A 13,270-nucleotide genomic window follows, 5' to 3' on the forward strand; every position below is an offset into this window, starting at 1 on the left:
CACAGCATGGACCATAGCCAGCAAGTGGTCTGCTAACTCATGCTGAGAGGTGTCTGTATAAAGAAGAGGGGATAAGGCAATCCCTGCTTAGCAGAGGAGGGAGGGCAAGCCAGACAGATGCCTGCAGTCACTGCCGGAGCTCCAGCCAGGGAGCAGAGGGGAGAGCCCTGCTCTGCTGTGGAGTAGAGAGCCCTGCTCAGCCTAGAGAGCATGCTGGGATACTGGGGGAGTCTGGTTTGACTCAAACCAGCAAGGGGTCTGGGACAGACATTGCATAAACCAGTTTGACCCAAATCACTTAAGTCTGATACTACATTCAACTAGGCTTATATAAAACTAGTTTCAGCCATTTTCAAACTGGTTTGTGTACACTGAACATCTGTTCTGTTACAGGTTTAAACTAGTTTCTGATCACTTAAACTGGTTTATGTGTAAAGTTTGTCCTTAGCCAAGGAGATCCCCTCCCCCACCCCCGCACTTCAGCCCTGGGGCCAATATGGACAGAGCCTGGGGAAACAGTGATGAGATGCTGGTTTGCACACATGTGGCACATGGAGAGTACTGAGGGGATCAGAGTGACAGGGACTGGGAGGCAGCAAAACACATGAGGCTCAGGGAGAGAGGAGGAGAAAGGGAGAAGCGGAGTTCCTCTCTCCTAGCCCCCACACTTTAGGGGCAAGAACAGCTGGGTGTACTTCCAGAGCCACTTGACCTTGGGAGCATGCAAAAAACTAGGAGTCAAGCCAGGCTGAAAACTGAAGCTTTCTGTGCATGTGCCCCCTGCCCAGCCACTGCACAATATGTTGTTCGGAGCTGCCAGTGCAGGGGCTGCTGGGAGGTGGAAGGGGGAAGCTATAGATGCCTGGTTAGAAGTGAACAGTGTGTTTACATCCTCCCACCTTCTGCCAGCCCCTGTGCTGGCCGCTGTGAACACTGTGCTCTGCTGCATGCGTAGGCAGGAGACGCACGGTCACAAAGATGCACATTCCAGTCTTGCTCAACCCCCAGATTCTCTTATGCCCTCAGGGCTCGTGGGAGGACTGTGGGGTCAGGTGGCTCTGGATGCTGGCGTGCAATCCAGGAGGACTGGCTGTGTCAGTAGAGGCTGCAGTTACCCCCTTGGGTACAGACTGGGGGCTGGAAGCAGGGAGTGGGGTCCCCTCCCTGATGGTTGAGAACTGGTGCCCTATTCCCCCTTCAGTCTCTCCAGCTGCCCCTCTCCACAGTTTTCAATTTACCAGCTCAATCCACTCGTTCCAGCCCAGCTGCACATTGTGCTGGACAGTCAGGCTCCTTCAGTGCAGCTGTTAAGTGGAGCAGTAATCAAAGGGGAGGCAGGGGGATGCATCTGCGTCACTGTACCTCCTCTGGATCCACCCCTGACACCCAGCACTTCCTCACAAAGGTCAATATGGATGGCTGAAAATTCAACTACTTATTTCAGTCACCTGATATGTAATTAAGAGACTGGATATAGACTCAGTTGTTTGAAAACGTGCCCTGCATGTTTAAACAAAATTACTTGTTTGCTCCTTAGAAGACTGTATGCTTATTCATTTTTATTGAGAGCCTGTGGACCCTCTGCTTAGTGTTCTCTGTTTTCTTGGATGGAACCAGGAAGAGCCTTTCTGTCATCTTCTTTACCAGTCTCCCCTCCAGTCCTAGATAAGTTGTGGCAAATAGTTGTTTTTTATACAGCCTCATACCTTCTATCTAAACAGCTGATTTGAGGGCTCTGTCTGGATTGAAAAAAAAACCAACCCTTTTAAAATGTCTTCTTGAGATAGAGTTCATTGTATGAATCACACTGCTGTTGTATTTGATGTAACTGAGACTAGCAGGACCTAAATACGACTTAGGTAGCCTGTTGGTACCTATATTACAAAGAACAATTTAAATTCGCTCTGCTCCAGCAAACACAAAACTAAGCACCTGCAATTTTAGCTGCTTCCATTTCAGACCTCAAAATTCCCTAGGTGTATATACCAAGGGTTTCTACACATGCTTCAGAGCAACTCAGATGAAGCACTTTTGCATACCACAGCACCTAATACCTGCTTAAGATTCAGTGCAATTTGGATGGTTTGTGGGAGACTTCCTAAAGAAGACTCTGTGGGGAGGCAGATGAAAAAAACTTAACAAAAATATACCCTAATTCATATTTGACATTGAATTTAATTCAAAGAAGACAATAATTGTGATACCTACTTTGTACCCAGTACTGTAGTGATTAAAGCATTTGCCCTGGAATTGAGAGACCTATTTATTAGGTCCTAAAGGGATTTTAAGTTTCCCATATCTCCCACCTCCCAGGGAGAGCCTTAGTGATGATATTATGGACAATTTTGTGAGAGGACAGCCTCTTTCCCTTCTGTTAAAGTTGAACCCCTAGGCAGTCAACAATACAAGGCACATGGGGCCAGTTGGTCTTTAGCCTCCTTGTCACACCACTATCTTGAACAAGGATGCCCTGTATACCACTCTTTGCAGTCAAGTTTATTTCTGGTTTTAGCTAATGTTTTATGCACACATAATGCTAGCAGCAGAGACTGGAATTCAAGACTCCCCTTTCCCAGAGACCAGGCATAACCACTAAGCTGCACAATCTCTGAGCACCGTGCTCTGCTGCATGGGTAGGCATGAGAAATGCAACCACAAAGATGCACATTTCAGTTTTGCTCAACCCCCCAATTCTCATGTGCCCCCAGGGCTGGTGGGAGGAACTGTGGGGTCAGGTGGCTCTGGACGCTGGCATGCAACAGGGTCAGATCTGGGGCGGGAGGTGAACTGGTGCCCCTGTACCCTTCTTTGATTTCTGCTCCACCTACACTTTAAAACCATTGCCTGGCTGTGGCAGCAGAATTTCTAGTCAGGATGTGCTGAGAGAGTCAGTTGACTTCATGGTTTATTGTAATCTACCTGATCCCATCTAAACTTTTCATTCCACAGGTATTAGTGATCCCCTCTTCTTTCTAATGGTCTTTATGTGCCACCAATCAGCTATCCTTTGTTCTGAAGTTCAGCTGTCTGGTAGCTGCTCCTAGTAATGAAGCTCCTATTCCACAGCCCTGCAGATTATTTTTAACTAATTCCTTTGAAGTTATTCATTTTTGCTTTAATCTTAAAATGAATAATACAGCCGTAGGCCCTGGCATATTTATAAAGTTTCTAGTTTATTTTTAACTGGAGAAAAACACATGTTTTCTATGTGATAATGCACCACACCATCTGCAGCCTCCTTTTCAAAACTCTAGATCTGCCCAGACAGGCTTCTTCTTGCTGTTTCCTTTGGGCCATCAATCATAGATATTGATTTTTTCCTTAACACTAATAGTGTACTGCTGTGCATTCCCAGTAATTTTTACTGCCTAAAATTTCCTGAGGAGGTTTAGGATATGCCTTTAGTGCTCATGTACTAACACGACTGAACAGGTTATAAGTTTGATAGAATCCTTGTTATCAACAGGGATCCAGGTTTTCTGTTTCCCATGGAACCCCCCCCCTCCCCCATAGATACCCTTTTTACCCGAGAAAAACATGGATTTTTCATTTTAATGGAGACATGCACAACTTCTGCACTTTTTCAAAGAGCTCTCTGCAGGCTGGAAGAGTTCCAGCCTGCAAGGGCCTGGGGCAGCAGGAGGAGGGCAGTGAGGCAGGGGGCACCATGTACATATATATCCACATGGCTGCCAGGCATACTAGAGAGCAGCTCCCGTAGGTATGTCTGGCATGGGGGAGGCAGGAAGGTGGGCACTGAGGCTCTCACAGGGAGGGAGCGAGTGAAGGCAGTGTGGGGGACTTGGGGCCTGGGGCCAAAATGCATAGCTTCTGGGCCCTTGTGGGGAGCAGGATGGGGCTGCAGGCAGCTTGTCCAAGGGGCAGGAGGGGCTGGCTCCCTGCCACCACATGCACATCTTGGGATGGGGGGCAGGGGGTACCCATGCCCCCCAGATCTGTGTGTGGGGCGGGGCCTGCTGCAGGCTTGGGTTTCTCGTCCTGCTGCCTTCCCCCTGGGACTTCAGCAGAGCAGCAGGTGGGACTTAGTGGAGCAGGGAAGAGTGGGGCTGGACAGGGAAGCTCCTTGCCACTGTGAGCTCCGTGCTACTTTGGTGACATGCCCCTTCACTTGGCCCACAGCAACGACAGGTACAACCCTACAATACTGCCCCACCGGGGCGATGTGGGGTTTGCAGTGGCAAGAAGCTTTCCTGCCTGGCCCACTCTGTGGTGCACTGGGTAGGACCTGTAGGCCCAGGGGAAAGGCATCAAGGTGGGGAGCCCAAGTCTGTAGTGGGCGGCCTGCCCCCACCCTGCGCACAGACCTGGAGGGCATGGTTCCCCCTACCCCCTCTGGGAGTGCATGCAGCCATGAGGAGCCAGCCCCCAGCCTGCCTGAGCCTGCAGCAGACAGCCAGCACTTGGGCTTCACTCTGGCCATACTGCCTGCAGGGGGGAAGCTCGGCTCTCCCCCCTGGGTCCCTGGCCCTGTAGCCCTGGCAGCTGCATGTGCCTATTCTGCTTAATGCTGAGTTTAACTTTCAAAAATCAAAGAAATTGAAAATCAGTAGTGGTTACTGTATTTATGTTAAGGTATGTGTGCATGCATATTGAAGGAACCCTATGCGTTAGGGCCTTGTTACATCTTATGGTGTAAACCAAAGAAATGTTAATCAGCTTAGTGTTGTTTGGCTTAGTGCAGCAGTCACACTTTAAGGTAACAGACCATCTCTGACTGTCCTTCACCTTTTTTTTTTTAATAATTTTTTCTTGTTCCAAGCCAAATCATGTTCCAATCCATGAGTCAGTCCAGAACCATAAGTGGCCCTACAACTGGCAAACACCCTCCACTCCCACCAGGGGCTTCAGAGGTTTTCAACGTCTTTTGGTGGGTATCTTATGTGCAGGCCCAAGCCCAGAGCCTTGGGATTCAGATGCCCCCAAGTTTTGCCTGCCCTCAGCCATATGGCTACAGGGGCAAGCTAGGAAGGAGCCTCCCATTTCCATAGAATGGGCTTTAAGCCCCAACACCTTGGCAGGTACTAAACCACGCCAGAAGAACAGTTATCCCAGAGATGACTTAAGGAAAACTGCCTTCTTGGACCCAGATAAGTGGTGTTTCTCTGACTGTCCTTCACCTAAACAGCTGTGACTTACCACTGGAGCCTTGGTGAGCAGGGGCAGGACTAGCAGCTAGGGGCAGGACCAGCTTGCTGCTTCCCCCAGGCAGAGTGAGTGCTACAATCCTGGAGCACCTGGTGCCTGTGATGCCTCCCACCACTGCTCAGACCAACTTACTGCGTGAGCTCTGAGGGGCTTGATCCTTTTTTTCTCTGGAGCCTGTCCCTCCATGCTGCCCCTACTCAGGCTGTCAGCCCAGGCAGGAGCTGCCTGAGCTCTGGAAGGGATTGGGGCTCATGTGGGAGCCAGTTGGCTGGCAGCTCAGCCAGTGGCAGCATGGAAGGGGTGAGCTCTGGAGAAAAAAGGAATAAAAGTGGTGCCCAGAAGCTCAGGTAGCACTCAGTTGACCTGCAGCTCATTCCTCGTGTGCCATCCCTACCTAGGCTGCTGGCTTGCCGGGTGCCATCTTAGCTCCACAGAGCTTGCTCTCCCTCTGCCACTGCTGGCAGAAGCAGCGAGCCAGTCCGAGTGGTGGCAGCAGCCACCACAGCGGCTGGGTGCTTCAGGGTTGCAGCACTTTCTCAGCCCAGCATTTCTGCAGGGCAAGGCACAGTACCCAGTGTTGCTGCACCTCAGCAACTGCATCCTGGGATGCTGAAGGACTTCAGCTTGGACAAAATAGCTGTAAAGAGTGACCACACCTTAATGTAACAGGAGTAAAATTAGGCAGATTGAAGATATTTCTGCCCTGGAGTGGTGTAACTTTTAAGATGAATAGTGAGAGTTTTAAGCCATTTTAACATGTTAATGTGCAGCCAAACCAAGGGTTAAGAGTTCCAGAAGCCACCTCTTAAACTTCCCATGTAACAAGACACTTACACTGTAAGACTTGCTGTTTTACTTTTTTCAGAACAACACGGTTTAAGGCCAAATTCAGATGCTCTTATTATATAGAATCTTAGCCTCGGTGGTGCTCCACGTGGTAAGATGCTATTCAGTGTTCTGGGCTCTGGACCTCAATGAGCATCTTCTTTAAATGTGAATATTGTATTTTTTTTCTGTGTGCCATAGCCAGAGTTGTGTTTGAATAATTTCTTTCCTTTGTGAATTAATTGTTGTCTTTTCATTTATAAAATACTTTTTACAAAGTATCTTCCTCATAAACTGTTAATTAGAGTCCTTAATCTCTTTTTATCAAACAGCTTAAGTAAGCTTATATTAATGCCACCTGTATTAAACACAAACAGCACCATATACAAATAAAACCTGAAATTAATCTGATACACTCACTGTAATAGACTTTGATGGAAGCGTAATTCAATTCTTGGCAACATGATCTGCTTAATTTATGTTCCTGTGAAAAATCTGCTTTAACGTTTTGCCTAGCACTTTATTTGTACAACTTCATGGTGAAAACCAGACCTGTTTGGACTTTTACATATAAACAGAACATACTCACTATTGATCTATAGTCTAAAACTAACAGGGTAAATAGTGTATTTTTCCTATAAATATCAAAGAAAATAGATCTTTTTTTCACGTTTTCCAATGGTTTGTAGCCAGTTTACAAAGTTGCTTACAGACAAATCTAAATAATACCTAAATTAGAAAAGCTTACATGATGTAGAAAAAGTACAATTCACATAGCTGGATGTGCTGTGAACGTAGAATAGTGTCATATATTATGCATGCAAATTTGCTTGATCTGGTAGTGAGCTTTTCAATTCCTTTTCCAAACAGTGAACATGATAATTTCATTTTACAGATAATACAGTTGGAGGCCCTAAGTCAGTTTACCAGCACACGTTTTTGATTCATGGCAAGGGTCACTGCTAGCTCTTACTGTATTGTTTATATCTCTAATGCCAGAAGTATTGCAATGGTTATTATATTTCATGGTACATGTAAGAGACTTCTTGCAAGTAGACCAAATTGTGTCTGAACCCAGAAAGAGCTATGACCCTTGATCACAGTGTAAAATTGTTCTGTCTTGAACTTGTATTCGGAGGGGAGAAGTGGTAGGATGCTTTACAAACACTTCATGCCTAGTACCCCAGGAAAGTTGGGGTACTAACAGAAACTTGCAGTCAGCCCTGTTCTGTTTCTCATGCCTGTTCTTAAAGCCTGCTCTTGATAGGAATAATCTTGGAATTGTACCTCAGTCATGGCAAGCCTAACTCCAGATGATTTCTACTCCTGCTTTTGCAGTATCCACATGGACTGGTTGATGGGGTTAGCTTGATGCAGAATTTAGCTTCACATTTGCACAAGGGATATCAGTAAACAATCTTACTTAATTTTCCTGTTAGTTTTAAAGAAACCCACCCAAACTGTGAATATAATAAATTTTTGCTAGGAATAGAGAGTTATACTGATAAAATTATGTAGAGTGTATCTATCTGCATTAATTATATTATAGCTTTTAGACAGTCTTACGGGACTTTTATTTTTCATTAAACATGCATTGAAAAATAGCGGAAGCAAAGGATGGCCGGACAAAGCTTCTGACAGAAAAAAACATATTATAGGGAACAGAATTCTAAGTTCAGAAACTTTTAATTTCTTATGCATGCCATTGCTTTCATAGTTTCTAGCACATCCAGTCATGCCTGCCTTGTTGCCAGGACAATGACGCTAAAACGGGCTGAAAACAACATCCTTTTGCTTTGCATTAAAGCACACAGAATAGCACTCAGCTTTGTGCATTTTGAACTCCCTGCAATAAAAGTTTCAACAGATAAGAAGCTTTTTCTATTTCAGGGTTGCCATTAGCTTGAATAATACATAAACATGGGAAAGGGTTTGAAGTTCTATTGAGGATCACAGTATAGCTTCAATTAAATTATACATCATTATCACAGCTGTCAAGCCTGGTGTGGGATTTTAGCCCCCTATCTCACTAAATGTTCTATGTAGCTGTCTTGTCCAATTTTCTTCGTCCATAGCAGCAACTGTGTTCTTTCAACAAGAAAGAGAGGTTCGGTTAATCAAGAAAGAACTTTGGAGATGTCAACAGTCAAGTGCCAAGAGAAAAAAGGTCAACTTTTTAGCCTTAAAAACACAAGGGAGAAATCAAACACTATTAAGTCATGACATTATGTTCTTTTTGAACTAAGTCTGCATGCATACGCTGTCTGTAGAATTGGTTGGTTACACTGTAGCTCCTGTCTTGAGTTGATGAGGTAACTTATTGTTAAATCAGAAACATTACAATAACCCAGATGGGATGATTTCTTTAAATGTCTTAATCATGGACAATGATTTTGTAAGGCAATGTGGATAGACTGACTGTTAGGTTTATCCATCCATGATTCAGACTTCATTATCTAAACCTTTTGCAATATATTGCTGCATTGAAAAAAACATGTTTTCTATGAGTAAGAATACAAAGCAGTGCTATTCAGATTTCATACTATGGGTCAAGCAGTTATTACATTTGTGACATATCTTTGACCCTATGCTTAAGAAAGAAATGTTGGAAATGCTTTGGTTCATTAATTACATGATTCACACTTCCGCTACCACTTCATCTGCCTAGTAAGGCTCTTAGTTTGCTGGGGGGGGAGGGGAGTGCTTCTGTGCTAGTAATGTATTATTAAATGCTCCCTCTTGAATAGCCACATGTAAAGGGTGAAGTCCAGATGGTATTGAAGAATATTTGTGTTAGAATACTTAGGATCACACCCTTCTATTGATTTTTACACAAAACCTGCCATTGATTTTAGTAGGGACTCTAGTATGCAGATCAATGATATGCCATAACATTTTAACAGTAGCAGTGACTTGATAAGTGAAACTGAACAGGCAAGAAGTAGTGATGAGTTTGAAGCAGAGCTGGGAAATTCAGAATTTTAAAATCTTATAATTTGATTTAGAAAATAAAATGTGTTTCTGAAAACTATTTCTGAAAACCTGAAGAAGAGAATTTGAGATGGCCATGAGTGCAGAGAGAAAAAAGTTCCCAGATAATGTACTGCTTGTTCTCAAAGATATGACAGATCCAGTATTACCCTGAATCATAACGGAAGCTTGCATACTGACTTGAGCAATATCCAGTCCACTTTATCCTTTATCACTTAACTTTACCCTCAGATCTGTTCATGTAACTAACTGAGTGAATACCTCATTCACAATTGCACTCTCTATTAGCTTTTCTTTTAGTTTAACTTTCCATGGCAGAGTTTCAAACAGGTTAGAATTTCAGTTATATTGGATAAACTGTAAACTGTAACTAGTTCATACGATCAGCACTCTTGAGTTTGGAAACATGGGCTAGAAATCTCCCATGACCAGACATTTGCACTGGATTCCTTTTAACACTTCTGGTCCCACTCAGGGCTGAAAAATGCCAGTTGAGATATTTGATCATGTAACATATCCATTTTAATGCAAATCTGATAAATACATTGAGACTAACATTTCTTAATTTCCTGAAGACAAATCACAATACCACACAGCTCATGTTGTTCAGTTTGCACCTTCATAACAGTTGCCTCAGCTATGTTTGTATTCTCAGCCTGACTGCATTTTCTGCCTTCAGCCATTGTTTTCAAACCAGGTTTGTATGTGTACAAGTACGCTGTTATTCACCTGGGAATTCTGATTGGTTTATGAACCATTCTTTTTCAATTCCTTCACAGTTTACATTATGTTTCTTTCACCCTCAAATTTCAGAAAAGTGCTTTACAGATCAGGTACACTTTTCATTTTGCATACCTGAAAATAGTTTGTATGTAGAAAGAGAAATAAGGTCCAAGCCTTTATAAGTTATTATTAGGGTTACCGTATGTCCGGACATGTCCTCTCTTTAGATCCTCCAATCTTGGTCCAGGAAGTTTTTTAGAATATGATCAAATGTCTGGGATTTTGATCTGGTCCTGGCTTGTCCCAGCAAGGAGCTGCTGGGGTCTGGTGATTTGGAGGCATGGCATGCACACACATGGCCAGCATGTAGCCAGGTAGGGGGTGGGAGTAGCCCAGCAGCTGGATGTAGGCAAGTCTGTCAGGGGCAGTGTGTGTGTGTGTGTGTGTGTGGTGGGGCTGGAGCAGAGGGCTGGTCCAGGTCTGCAGCAGGGTGGAGGAGGCGCATGCCCTGGACATCTCCTTTTTTTGGAACTGGAAATATGGTAACCCTGGTTATTACACAACCTGATACAATATGTGACCAGTATAAAAATACCTTGAAGCCAATAAAGAATTAAATTTTCACTTACCTGGCACATCTGCATGTGTTATTAGCATGCAGCAATAAAGTCCAATTCATATCATGTTGCGGTTTATTGCTCCTGAGCATGCCATTCCATATGTGCCTGGGACTGCAGCATATTGAGCCAAGTTGGAGCAGCCCTGGCTGGCAAGGGGCCTGGGGGTCAGCCTGCTAGCTTGGGGCTGCTTTGACCCAGCTCAGCTTGCTGTGGAGGGTTGGATGGCCGCCCTCACACTGAAGCACTCCCATACCCCAGCCAGTTATGTCAGCATCTACACATGCTAAAAAACCCTGCAGCAGGCTAGTACTTGTGTTTACAAGTATTACGCTGGTGCAGAATTAGTTTCCTGTGGCCTAATAGGGTCACATGTAAATAGACATTTACTGCGGAGCTAATTTGCCTGCTCTGCGGTAAATATCTTGTGTAGATGTGCCCACTAACAACAAAACTACTGTGTGGATGCATCTTCAAGGGAGCAACAGGAACAACGAGACATTTTACTCAACTCATTGGAAAAAGTCTATTCTTCAGCATGTAATGTATGCCCTTTAAAATGGCTTCTGTACTGCTCCCTACTATTATCACAGTGGGCCATAAATTTTATAAGGATACAGAGGGAACAGTGCCATGAGCACTTGACATACTCAAGATGCTGCTGAAGTACAGCGAGAAAGTACAATGGTAAATGACCTATGGAACTTTGTGGACATGAATCACGATTAAGATCCATGTGTGCTGGATGTTTATGCCTGAGGAGCATCAAAGGATAGCACTCACAGAAACCTAATTTTGGTTGAATAGAGTCCTCAGATTCATTGTGATATTACACATAAATGAAAATACCAAATGTCTTTGTCTTGTCAGTGGAAAAAGTAGCTGGGGCTTTGTAACAAATGGAACAGTGATGTATATTTGGAAGCTTCATGACATATTAAAGTAGTTTATGAGGCACAATTTGTTTTGGTGGTCTGGTCTGATTGATGGTATACTATCTGCTAGTGCTTCGTCTGTTGTGGTATTTTTGTAATAAATGTTCATTGCTAGACAGTGCTAAATGTGTTCCATCTAAATCATTTGTTACTTATAACAAGTTTCAGTGTATATGAATCAAAGGTTGTTTATACTTGCCTTCAAAAGTATTTATCATTTTGAAGCAGCTCTATCACTTCAAATGGGATAACTAAATGTTTGACCCTCTTGGTAATATATGTTTAAAATGGTAGAGAAAGTTAAGCATTATGTAGTCTTATTTTAAAAGTTAGATTATTTTTAATGATGTTTCTCCTGATTAAACTCATCCATGGGAATAAGCTATTTTTAATAAAATTAACATCCTCTAACAATTATATTTAAAAAAAATCAGCAAAAGGTCATAAAGAATGAGACCCTTCCATGCTTACAAACTATGACAAATCAGAGAAACCACATCAGTATCACTTGGTTGTAGTATGAAATTTCACTACAAGTTTATATTAACATTAAATGACTGTTTTACTAAAAGAAGGGGAAAAAAGGATGGAACTACCCATGTAGGATTTTCACTTACCTGATCATACAATAAGCTATATTCATGAGCAACTTATATATATTTTCTTTTGGTTGTTAAGGGGTGTTGAGGAGCCACAGCTAAAAGAGAAGCCAGTATTACACTTTTTATCTCGGATAAAGAGGGTTCATCTAGAAATATTTGAAAATAGGGAGAAAGATTTGATTTTCTTAACTTAATACTTAGGAGAAAAGAAGTGTGGCACAATCTTGCCCAAATATATCCATGTGCATTTATTAGGAGATAATACTTTTATCCAGAGTGATCACAAGAACTAGAGTTTGTTTTCCATCCCTTGAAGTTGCCTTAATTAGCATTAAAAAAGCAAGAACAAAAGGTCATCTTACTCCTTACACTAGTCATTTTTAATTGTTCAGGAGTCACAAGCCCACTTCTGGTTGAAGCCTGTCTGCAGTAACTGAATTTCTAAGGGGCCTTTAGCACCATTCATAAATGCTGCAATCTGAGATTGCCTCTAGTTTCAGAACTGATATTTTATGGTTTATCCAGTGAGAATGGTTGTATTTCTCTGTTGCTATCAGTATCTCTCTTTCATCCACAGCTCAGAACACCTTAGTAGCACCCCAAGAGAAACATGTTCTGGGGAGCTTACAAAACCTTAAGATTTACTATAATTAGCATCAAGGGAATAAACAACACACAAATATTTAGGACTAGTAGCTGATGAGAGAAAATAGTTCCCAGTCAACTCCTGCTAAAAGTCCCTGATCAAACACTGAATAGTGTTGGGTTTTCCTTAACCCCATAATACCTACCTCTTTGCACTCTCCTCTCCTTGTAATGATAAACTTTTGATTCTACCCACATGCATAGAGACGCATGAACTTTTGGAGCATTTGGAATCCTTTTCAGGTTACTGTGGTGGTCATCATATTACAATTTACCACATATTTTTTCCTTTGCTTCTCAAATTTTTGGTTACTGATAGTTACTAAACACTCAAAGTTCTAGAGTACTCTTGAAAGATGTGTAGTCTCTCCTGGCCTTTCCCGTGATGGTTGAGAACCATGGTATGGTCTTTCCAAAGAGTGACCAATTATTTGCTAATAGAACTTCCAAAGAGAGAAGTGGGACAGGAACTTTGAGTGAACTCTTATATACTTCTATGAAGGTTTAAATTTCTGTCTTTAACATACACACACAACATTCATATTCAGATAACAATGACCTTTTTCGTATCTTGTACTTTTTCCTTGGATATTAAAAAAGCTTTAATTCACTGCCTAATGTTACATATAAAATAGTGGCTGCATACATAAATTCAAGTAATGTGGGAGAATTCTCCCAGGTTTGTTCTCATTGTTGAGAGGCTTTTCCAGAGCCACAGTCCCTGAATGGTGGAGAGCCTTCACTGCTGAAACTGCCAAAAAAAAAA

The sequence above is a fragment of the Gavialis gangeticus genome, unplaced genomic scaffold (genome assembly GCF_001723915.1).
Source record: "Gavialis gangeticus isolate Ggan-Ray unplaced genomic scaffold, GavGan_comp1, whole genome shotgun sequence".
In the NCBI taxonomy this organism is placed as follows: domain Eukaryota; kingdom Metazoa; phylum Chordata; order Crocodylia; family Gavialidae; genus Gavialis; species Gavialis gangeticus.